Source organism: Symsagittifera roscoffensis, chromosome 6, assembly GCF_963678635.1.
Source record: "Symsagittifera roscoffensis chromosome 6, txSymRosc1.1, whole genome shotgun sequence".
Taxonomy (NCBI): domain Eukaryota; kingdom Metazoa; phylum Xenacoelomorpha; order Acoela; family Convolutidae; genus Symsagittifera; species Symsagittifera roscoffensis.
This window is the reverse complement of record NC_087067.1, coordinates 1,987,396-1,998,501: the sequence shown is the minus strand read 5'-3', so window position 1 is coordinate 1,998,501 and position 11,106 is coordinate 1,987,396. Positions and strand designations below refer to the sequence as shown.

At 32.0% G+C, this 11,106-nt stretch overlaps 1 protein-coding gene across 1 annotated transcript in view; it reads left to right on the top strand.

Annotated features, from left to right (window-relative positions):
- Window positions 1-11,106, top strand: part of LOC134848335 (uncharacterized) — a 52,212-nt gene that overhangs the window by 1,447 nt on the left and 39,659 nt on the right. The window contains exon 2 of the mRNA XM_063865735.1: window positions 10,107-10,220. The gene's annotated coding sequence lies outside the window, so the exon portion shown is untranslated. The remainder of the gene's footprint in view (window positions 1-10,106; window positions 10,221-11,106) is intronic.

Here is an 11,106-nt window from a genome sequence, read left to right as displayed (position 1 = left end):
CCTTTAAACAAAGTTTTCAATTAGTTAAGTAAGTTCCTTGATTCTTGTTTATTTCTTTTCTCTACTAAAGTTTTCTTTCCTCAGTTTTGTTTGGCGAAGACCAATATAAATTATGCTAAAAGTCAAATGATTTGATTTCAAGTGTTGAGAGTTTATTTATTACCCAGTATCAATAATTTAAAAGTGATTTTCCGCTCTGAGACACCTGTGAACGGACCTGTAGGTCCAATGGTGCTCACATAGGCAGTCAAACTGTAAATGTGGTTTTTTAATTCATTAAATATCCACAATGGAATTGCCTGAAAACAATGTATTATGATTATGATTATCATGATAATTATAATTATTTTTAATATTATAATTATTATCATTATGATTATTATTTTAATTTTATTATTAATTAGTATGATTTTGTTTGATGCTAATTCCCTTAACAAGAAAGTTTTAGTTTTTTTTGGCTATCCGAGAATACGAATCTGTGGATACCCTCATAACTAAATTGGTGGCAGTTTATTTTCAATATCATTTCTGCCTAATATCTTTTTGACTTAACGGCACTTCTTTTAGTGTGCGTGCTACCATGTGGCAACTCTTCCACTGAAGTTTTTTCAACCTTGTTGTTCAATTTTTGAAGAAAATAACCTAATATTTATGCTGGGATGATTGTTCTCCAGTAAAAATTGAGGGAGTTTTTGGCGGTTAAAGCTAGAAACTTTGAAATTAAAAAATTGTTCCTTGACTTCCTTTTTATTTCAAAGGATTTAAATTTGACCATTTTTTTTGTTAAGAAATTTATAAAAGAGATCACCTGTGTACAATAGAAAACTAAATAATTCAGTGCAAAAATGGTTCCTGATGGGATTATTACGACAAAACAAATTGATCCAAATCTTACCTAAGCCGACACAAGTTTTGAAAATTGTATCTAATATTTTTGGGAGGGATTTTTTTTTTAAAAAAGAAAAAAAAGGATTTCGATGAATTATCAGAAACATTTAAAAGAAGTAGTAAGTTTCAGGGTTTTCTTTGATAAAAGCACGCTTGTTCCAACACTAATCATTACAGTAATTAACGTATTGGGGTCTATCCAACTTTTGAGTTTCAGAACGTGCAATCTCCACTAAAGAACGACTGTAGTCCAGAAATCAATAAACAAAATTTTTTGAAAAATTCGTGTAATTTTTGTTGCAAAGATATTAATGATCACAACATTCGGTGTTTCTGGCAACGCAAATCTAATTATTATATTTGCCCACGTACTAAGAAAGGAGAAGTTCATGAAATTGTTTGAAGAGGTTCAATTTTTATTTGAAACGGTTCAAATTTCAAACTTATGACTGTTTAGAATACAATACTGATTTAAATTATCTGGAAAAAGCAATTAAAACTCGAAAAATGGAATGTTTTTTTTCTCAAATTGCGTTGATTTTAGATAAAAAATGACAAAGACAAAACTTGTTTAGATTTTAAGTGCAATTTTTATTGCGAAATTCGGGCTTAAAGTTTTGCCCTAAAAACGATCAATTTTGGTTATCATCATGGGTGTCATCATGGGTATAATCTCCAAAAATTTGAGCATATTTTTTGCACATGTTTTTTAGACTATACGCTTCATAGATTTAATTTCATGAAGCGTCTGTAGGTAAATTTGTAAAGAAATTAAGTCATTTCGTTCCAGTATATCAAAAACAACCCAAAGTTAAATACGTAAGTTCTGGATAAATATTCAAGTTAAAAATGTTGCCGCTTAGAAAAATTGTTTGTAACAGAAATATAATCGTAGTGGCAATTCTGAAGAGAGAAAAAAATTTGGCTTGCGCCTCCACAAAAAAGACCAATGTAGATTCAACTGCAAGATAGCCTTGCAGTTGAACTACCTGTGAGTTTGTAGACAGTCTTGTGTCAGGTTCTGATTTGCTTTGAACGAAAAAAAAATCAGGCTTTTTTTCTCAATTGAAAAGATTGAAACAAACTTTTTAAATAAAATACGCCCAAAGCTTTTTATTTTCGTTTTGTATTCAATTTTTATGTTTAGTTTTTAAAATAACTTTTTCCCAGATTTTTTTTGAAATAATTTTTTAAGTTTTGCAATCATCAAGGACAACAAAAAAATTATGGTTATTCAACTGAAAAAGAAAAACAAGGAATTAGTATCTATATTTTGTTGAATTACTTATTTCATTTTTTCATTTGAACTGCAAGCAAACATTGCCACATAACAAACCAAATTTTTAAACTTTTGTTTGAAAAGAAGTTACAAAACTTGACAACGTTTTTATAAGGATCAATAGGTGTGATAAAGACTCACCGGAGTTGAGAACTTTTAAATATGGGGTTCTTGAAATCCTTAATTTTGCAAAACACAAGCTCGCTCTCGAAAAATATTGACGAGCCGCGAGTTTTGGTTCACACTCTTCTTAAAGAAATGCCAGTGGCAGTATGTTTAACTGAAACTTGACTGGAAAATGGCCTAGATATTAAGGTTTTTCAACTTAGAGGGCCATATTATTTTTGAAAAAAGCTGCAAAAAAAAGAAGGCGGGGTTGGTGTTTGTTCAAGGTAAGACCAAAAGTACACTGTCATAGGCAAAATTATGAATGGTAACGTTCAAGTTTCAATTATTCACCTTATTACACAAAAATGTCGCATTGTTTCAACGATAGTTTTAATTCCATGCACAATATCAAACAAAATCACATTAGAAAAATTGCAGAACCATGTGGCTTCTCTAAGGCTGACGCAAGAAGAAAACAAACCATATGTGGTTGTTTCAAAACTGTTTTTGCTCGAAATTAAAAAAAGTTGGTTGAATTGGCAAACATTCTTTCAAAAAATAGCCCTAATTTGCCGACCTGGGACAAAAAAAAGAGAAAAACCAAACAACCGAAAACTTGTTTAGATCTATTCTATAGGAGCCATGACGGATATAAAGGTGAACTGCCTGTGATTTAACATATCATTAGACTGTTAAACTTGAAAACCTTAAAAAACCAAAAATCAATAAGCAACTAAACGAGGTTATTCAAAATCAAATATTCAAAAAAATGTGGTGGTTTTGTTAAAAAAAGACGTCGTTGACTAATTTGAAGAGCTTGAAAGGATTTTGTAAAGAAATTAAGTCAATTTGATCCAGTATATCAAAAACGACCCAAAATTAAATACGTAAGTTCTGGATAAATATTCAAGTTAAAAATTGTGCCGCTTAGAAAAATCGTTTGAAACAGAAAAATAATCGTAGTGGTAATTCTGAAGAGAGAAAAAAATTTGAAAAACAATGTAGATTGGTGAATAAACTATTTTTTAGCAAAATGAAAAATCATAACTACACAAAATTAGAAAAATAAGCTAAGGCAAAAACAATGTTTTTTTAATTTTGGACAAAAATAAAGGTGAAATTACCAGAAAGTCCGTTAGGACAAAAGAAATGACTTTTGAACGTTTTAAGGAAAATCTTTTTGACGGTTGGCGAAAATTGGCTAGCGCGTTTAAAGACAGGTTGCCTACTGTGGAACAGTACATACATTCAATGCATCTGATAACAAATAGCCAAAAGTAAGTTTTCAAAATACTATAATCGTTCGAAGAAAAATTCAGGACAGACTTTAATAGTTTGAATAAATACTTTTTGAAAAATTTTAATTGCTCTGTTGCACCAACTTTACCTAAACTAATTTCCCGATAGTTTTGATAATGTCATTTTTTCAAACTGTTTTAAAGTGGTCAAACTGATTCTAGTTTATAAAAAAGAAATCCCGATGATCCCTCATTTTCTTAACTGATAGCCCTTTTGCCAGTGTTAATTAAGCTCTTGGAAAAGCAAATAAACAACCGCATGATAATAAATTTCAAAAAATTTGATTTACATAGGCAAAATCTGTATGATTTTCGCTCATGCCGTGGAACAGTTGACGCAGTCATTTCTCTGATTGAAAGCATTCGACAAAAAACTCACAATCAAACAAAACTGATGCATGCACCTTCATAGAATTGAAAAGCATTCAATACAGTAGATCACTTACTCCTGATTGAAAAAATTCAAGTCTTTTGGATTTCAAGGACTAATTGGTCAGTCATTAAAGTTTTATTTCAATCATAGGAAGCGGTAAAAAGGCACAATTTACAAAAAGTTACTAAAATTGCTAACGTTTTAAAAAGAGTCTATAGGAGTGATAAGGACTCATCGGCGCTAGGAACTTTTAAGTCTGACATTATAGAACTTCTTAATTTTGCGCAAATCACGCTCGCTCTCGAAAAATTGCCAGTGACAGTATATGCAACTGAAATTTGGCTCAAAAATGACCAATTTAGTAGAAATTTTAACCTAGAGGGTTATAATGTTTCTGAAAAAAGCAGCAGAAAAAAGGGGAGGCGGGGTTTTTGTATATTTAAGAAAAGACCAAAAGCTTACTGTTATAAGCAAAACTACGAAGAAAAACGTTCAAGTATAAGCCATTGCCCTTATTACCTAAATATGTCGCATTGTTTTAACGGTAGTTTTTATACCACGCACAGAAACAAACAAAATCACGTTAAGAAAATTGCAGATCCATCTGAATTTTTGAGGCCGACGCCAGGACAAAACATATGTTATGTGGTTGTTTTAAAATTAATATTGCTCGAAAACAGAAAAAATCCTTCGAATTGACAAATATTCTTTCGGAAAAAGCCTTAATTTTCTGAACTGAAAAATAAAAACACCTTGAGAGAAACCAAACAATCGAAAACTTGTTTAGATCTATTCTATAGCAGCCATGACGGATATAAAGAAACTCTGAAAACATTTTAACAGATAATTACGCTGTTAAATTTAACAAACTTCAAAATCCCAAAAAAAATAAGCCATTAAACGAGGCTATTCCAAGATCAAAACATAAAAAATATTGTGATTTGATAAAAAACACGTTGACTGCAAATTGAATTCTTATAGAGAATCTTAAACAGTATATAATCCAGTATATGAAAAACAACCCAAAGTTAAATACATAAATTCTGGTAAGACAGGTAAGGTAAAACTGTTGCCGTTTAAAGGAATTGTATGAAACAAACAAATAATCGTAGTGGCAATTCTGAAGACAGAAAAATTATGAACGAGTATAAATTGAAGAAAAAGTTAATTTATAGCAAAACAAAAAATTTTTGCTATAAAAAATTAGAAAAATCAGCTGGGGCAAATAACAACTGTTTTTTAAAATTTCAAAGGAAATTAAAGGTGAAAATACCAGAAAGTCGGTTAGAACATTACAAACGAATGTGGACCATTTTATTGAAATTCTTTTTGACGGTTGGCAAAAACTGGCTAGCACGTTAAATGATAGGTTGCCGACTCTGGAAGAGTACGTACATTCAATGTATCTAATAACAATTAGCTAAAAGGAAGTTTTCAAAACATTATAGTCGATCGAAGAAAAATCGGCTCAGACTTTCATAATTTGACCAATTACTTTTTGAAAGTTTTAATTGCTCTGTTGCACTAATTTTATCTAAATTGTTCTCAGATTTTTTTGATTATGCCATTTTTTTAAACTGCCTTAGAGTTGTCAAACTGATTCTTGTCTATAAAAACGGAAATCAAGCTGATCCCTCAAACTTTTAACCAATAGCCCTACTGCTAGTTTTAAGTAAGCTCCTGGAAAAATAAATAAACAAACGCATGATATCAGATTTCAATAATTTTGACTTACAAAGGAAAAATCAGATTGGTTTTTGCTCATACCGTGCAACAGTTGACGTAATCGTTTCACTGAAAGCAAAAATTTCACAATCACATTGAAACAAAACTGATATAATGCACCTTCATAGATTTGAAAAAGCAATCAATACAGTAAATCACTTAATTCCGTTTAAAAATGCGAGTCTTTTGGACTAAAAGGACCACATGGTCAGTTATGAAAAATTTATTTGAATCATAGGAGGCGGTATGTAGCCACTAAGTATATAAACGCAAAACTAAGAGAAGTTCGTTTCCGTTTTCCTCGATGATCAATTGTTGGTCCACTGCTTCTCATAATTTTCATTAAAAATATCGGCTCAAACCGAGAAAACGTACTAACTGCTGTGAACAAAACAGCAAAGTGGTTAACACAAAACAAGCTTACACTAAAATTAACAAAACAAAACTCTTATTTTCAGCAAAACAAACAGGAAAAAATTAAATCTCCAAACTGTTAACTTAAATGATCAAACAATTGAGCGTGCAAAAAAAATTCGATAGGTTGGAATTCTGATAGATGAAAATTTCACGAAATTTTTCGGAGATTCTCAAAGTTTAAGAAAGTAGATTTCGAAAACGCACCTTGTAACAACTGAAAAAATTTACGTGCAACCTATTTTACAGTGTGGTTTTTGGCTTGCGCCTCCACAAAAAAGACCATTGTTAATTATTAAGATGAAAAAAGAAGCGCTTGCTCAGAATTATCCTAAGCGCACGTACATAACAATCAATCCAAAATCAAAGATTGAAAAGATTTTTTTTCTGCGAATGCGCTCAAGTTGAATTAAAGAGTGAAAACAGTGTCTAAAATGCTCAGATGTGAGAGCCCGTTTCAAATTTTGAACGAGCTCATTACAGAAAATGAAGTGATTAAAGCTTCAAAAATGCAAGAAGACTACCAACAAGAGCACACAAAGACCCAAATGAGTCAATTGTTGTTAGGCTAAGAATAATGTTAAACATTATCCTAAGCTATCATCCTAATTTTCTCGACAACATAAAGTTATCTTCTGCGAACACAGTATTTTTTTTTCAATCGTAATTTTTAGACTGCTACATCCTGGATAACGTGGACCTCTAAACAAAATTTTGGGAGGGATTTTTTTTTTAAAAAAAAAGAAAAAAAAAGGATTTCGATGAATTATCAGAAACATTTAAAAGAAGTAGTAAGTTTCAGGGCTTTCTTTGATAAAAGCACGCTTGTTCCAACACTAATCATTACAGTAATTAACATATTGGTGTCTATCCAACTTTTGAGTTTCAGAACGTGCAATCTCCACTAAAAAACGACTGCAGTCCAGAAATCAATAAACACAAATTTTTGAAACATTCGTGTAATTTTTGTTGCAAAGACATAATGATCACAACATTCGGTGTTTCTGGCAACGCAAATCTAATTATTATATTTGCCCACGTACTAAGAAAGGAGAGGTTCATGAAATTGTTTGAAGAGGTTCAATTTTTATTTGAAACGGTTCAAATTTCAAACTTATGACTGTTTAGAATACAATACTGATTTAAATTATCTGGAAAAAAACAATTAAAACTCGAAAAATGGAAAGTTTTTTTTTCTCAAATTGCGTTGATTTTAGATAAAAAATGACGAGGACAAAACTTGTTTAGATTTTTAGTGCAATTTTTTTTGCGAAATTCGGGCTTAAAGTTTTGCCCTAAAAACGATCATTTTTGGTTATCAACAAGGGTGTCATCAAGGGTATAATCTCCAATATTTTGAGAACATTTTTTGCATATGTTTTTTAGACTATACACTTCATAGATTTAATATCATGAAGCGTCTGTAGGTAAATTTATAAAGGTAAACTTTTGGGCCCGAATTTCGCAAAATAAATTGCAGCATATTAATTTTGTTAAAAATCTAAGCAAGTTGTTCCTTCGAATTTTTTTTGCCTAAAATCAACTCAATTTGAACAAAAAGGCATTTTAGTGTTCGAGTCTTATGCATTTTCTCCGACTAATTTAAATCAGCACTAATGCACGCTGATGAATTCAATTTTGATAAGTGATAGATACTCACACATTGATTAACGAATACAGCAATAAAACATTATAGGGGCACATCATTCAAACCAATAGTTTCTGGGTATTTTCCTTCACATCCAGACATCCGGAGGCGGGTTCGGATTAAGTTCAATGTGCACCCAAAAAGTAATTTTTTGGTAATACTTTATCACATTTCTATTGATCAATTTATGTAAATTTTTTCTAAAGGCGTCTTTTACGCCAATATATCTGCCAAGTCGAGGAAAGTTGACTCGCCAAAAAACGCGAGTTTGAGTTCAAATTTTACGAAATCCCAGATTCGCCTACGCTTAAACTTGAAAGCAGTTTAATCAAAAGCATAAAAGTTAGTAGTTAAACTGTTTTTTTTTCAGACTTTTTTCTTAGGTCTTTTTGTTTAGTTATTTCGTCAGTAGCTAGAATCAAAATATTCCTTGCCAGTTTTTGTGCGCGCCAGTGCCAGTTTTTATGCAGAGTGAATACAACGAATCTAGAAGTTAAAATATAAAAAATTGACAACTATTGCTTTAAAAAATTTTTTTGCTTTATACCGCTCATGTTTTCATTCAAAAAAACTCTAGATAGTTTTGACCTTAATATAGCTCAATTAAATATTTAAGAAAATTATTTATTAATAATTTAAACAAATTTAATGTAGAAGAAGGAAGATTGGTATCTTCCCGCTTCCATGGACGGATCTAGGATTTCTCCTAAATTAATTTTTTCATGCGTATGATATCTGTAAACTCCATGAAAAAGTTTTATCGATAATTATTTTTTAAAAAGTCAAAAATCATCTGGTGGAAAAACCAAGCCAAGAGCAAGATTTTAATCTCTTCGAAAGTCATAATAATTGGAACTTTTGGCCAGTTTCGAATCCAGAAAAACCTTGACGGAGGTCCATTTTTGAATCAAGTTTGTTTATGAAGTCAAAACTAACCAGCATTTGAGCTGTTCAGGGCTTTGCCGTCACATCAATTATCCTGTTTTACCTTTTTTTATTGTAAAATTAATCATGAATTCGTTTTGTGATGCTTGAACTCATATAGCAGAGATCAGTTTATAATTCTGGTTGTTAATTTTTTTCGGAAAAAGTAGCAAAGTAGCAATAGTGACAGATTATGGGCTAACTGGTTTCTCTGAATTACGGGGAAACTAAATTTAGCATTATGTGAGTGTCAGAATGTGCAGATACAAAACAGTTCCATACAAAACAGTCCAATACAAAATAGTCCGGTGTAAGGTCGCCGGTGGGCGCGCTGTGCGCGCGTCGCCGCTTTGCGGCGATAACCGGCTCTCAATTTTGTATTAGCGCGACTGCGGCGGTCATTATTTTGTTCATTATGTTGGTTGAACAAAGGTTAATTCTCGTCCTACCGGCTTGTTAAATCAATTATTACTTGGGACTGTTTTTCCGACTGTTTTGTATTGGACTGTTTTTTAGTTTATTTTCATACTTTTTCGGACTGTTTTGTTTGGACTGTTTTGTATGGGACTGTTTTGTACAGACACGGTCAGAACGTACTATAATTCAAGGAATAAAAAAAATAATTCAAGGAATAATTGGCTCCCCGTGTTGAGCAAAAATGCTAGTCATACAATTTTCATACAAGTCCATACGTACAGAAAATTGCATGAAAGGTCTATGATTATTATTTTTTCATATATGGAAATTGTAAAATAAGAAATTTTTCATATAGTTTTGTTTTTACAATTAGAACTCCAGCAAAATGAGGAAAAAACAACTTTAATTCCCATCCCATAAGACGATTTCTAAAGCAATGATAGTCATGCAATTTTCATATATGGAAACTGTATGACTAGCATTTTTTTCAGAAACCAAAAAAAATCAAAATTTTCAGTTGTAGCAGCCCAAATAACGCTTAACTGTTTTTCCAGCAATTGAATTAATTGTTCAGAGCTTTTTTTTAAAAGCAAACTGCTAATCATACAATTTCCATATATGGAAATTGAATGATTAGCATTTTTTTCATGCCATTGTTCCTTATTTTTATGGAAAGATACCAATTTCGGTGTCAAAACAACAACAAAATATACCTTTACAATTTGATCAAATTCGTTTTTGCAAAAATGTATGAAACTTGTATGACTAGCATTTTTCCATAGACTAAGTTTATGAAATTGCCTGATTAGCATATTTGGTCTATGAAGGTCAGCCCGGGTCACTACGCTTCGACTGAATCACGAGAAAGATAAATTTGGCATTAACTGACAGTCAGAACCTACTGTAATTCAAGGAATAATAGAAAAAATTGCATTATTTTTTGACTTTTTAATCTCAAAAACCTGTTTTCTGCATATATTGCCCTATTTTTTCGTTCAGTACAGTTTTAGTTTTGGAGAGTTTGTATTTTAGGTGTGGCAACTGTGCTGAGTCACCTGGTCGATCTGCAGCGGGATGGTAAGAGTCCAATTCTGCTGGACCTCGGGGCAAATATTGGCACCTTCTCTATTCCTGCATTGAGCTATGGTATGTTTGTTGCCTCCCAGCAACTGTTAATTGTCCCCTCGAAAACTTCTCATTACCCCAATCACCTTTACATTGGAAAGCATCCGTTGAATGAGCAGAATCCGCTTTTTTTTTCTCGACTATGTCACAAGAATCGGTTCTTTTTCCTTTTCCACCCACCTCACTCGAGCATCACTTTTATGGTCTAACGAGTGGCTTTACAAGGTTAATTATGAAGACCAAATATGTTTGTCATTGCCTAATTAGTCTGCATGTCAATTTTCGTGACAATCGGACAGTGTGAACAGCAATTTTGATAATAAGAATTTGCAGGTAAGGGGGGGGGGGGAGTAAAAAGAGCCCGAGAATCTTTCATTGGAATGAGGGCGCAATAATCCACAAATTCAATTCAATTTTATCCGGAGAAAGATGAGAATTTCCAATTACACAGTTTTTTTCTGATTTCACCGATAAATTCATCCCATTCAAAGTTACGTTTAAAATAATCTGCGGAACTCCTGGAACCTGATCTAAACTACATTTTATGATTGGATAAATTAGATATTTTACCAATGTAAAGTATTTAATATTAACCAATCATGATCCATCTAACTAACAATCCACTTATTTGTAAGTGCTGAAATTACTTGTAATTTCAGCACCAGAGAGATTTGAATTTAACTTAGAAATTAGTTGAACTCTCCCGAGTACTTCAGCAGCTGCAATAAACCAGTATACCCTAGATCTATTGAGCCTAGCAGAGACTAGTTAAACAACCTGAGACTAGATAGTATAAGAGTAAGATTAGGATCGGTATTAGACTAAGAAGTTGCACGAATCTATCCGGCCGAAAATAAGATAGCGTGACGAGCAGACGGTGTACCCTATCCGAAATTACTCTATGAGT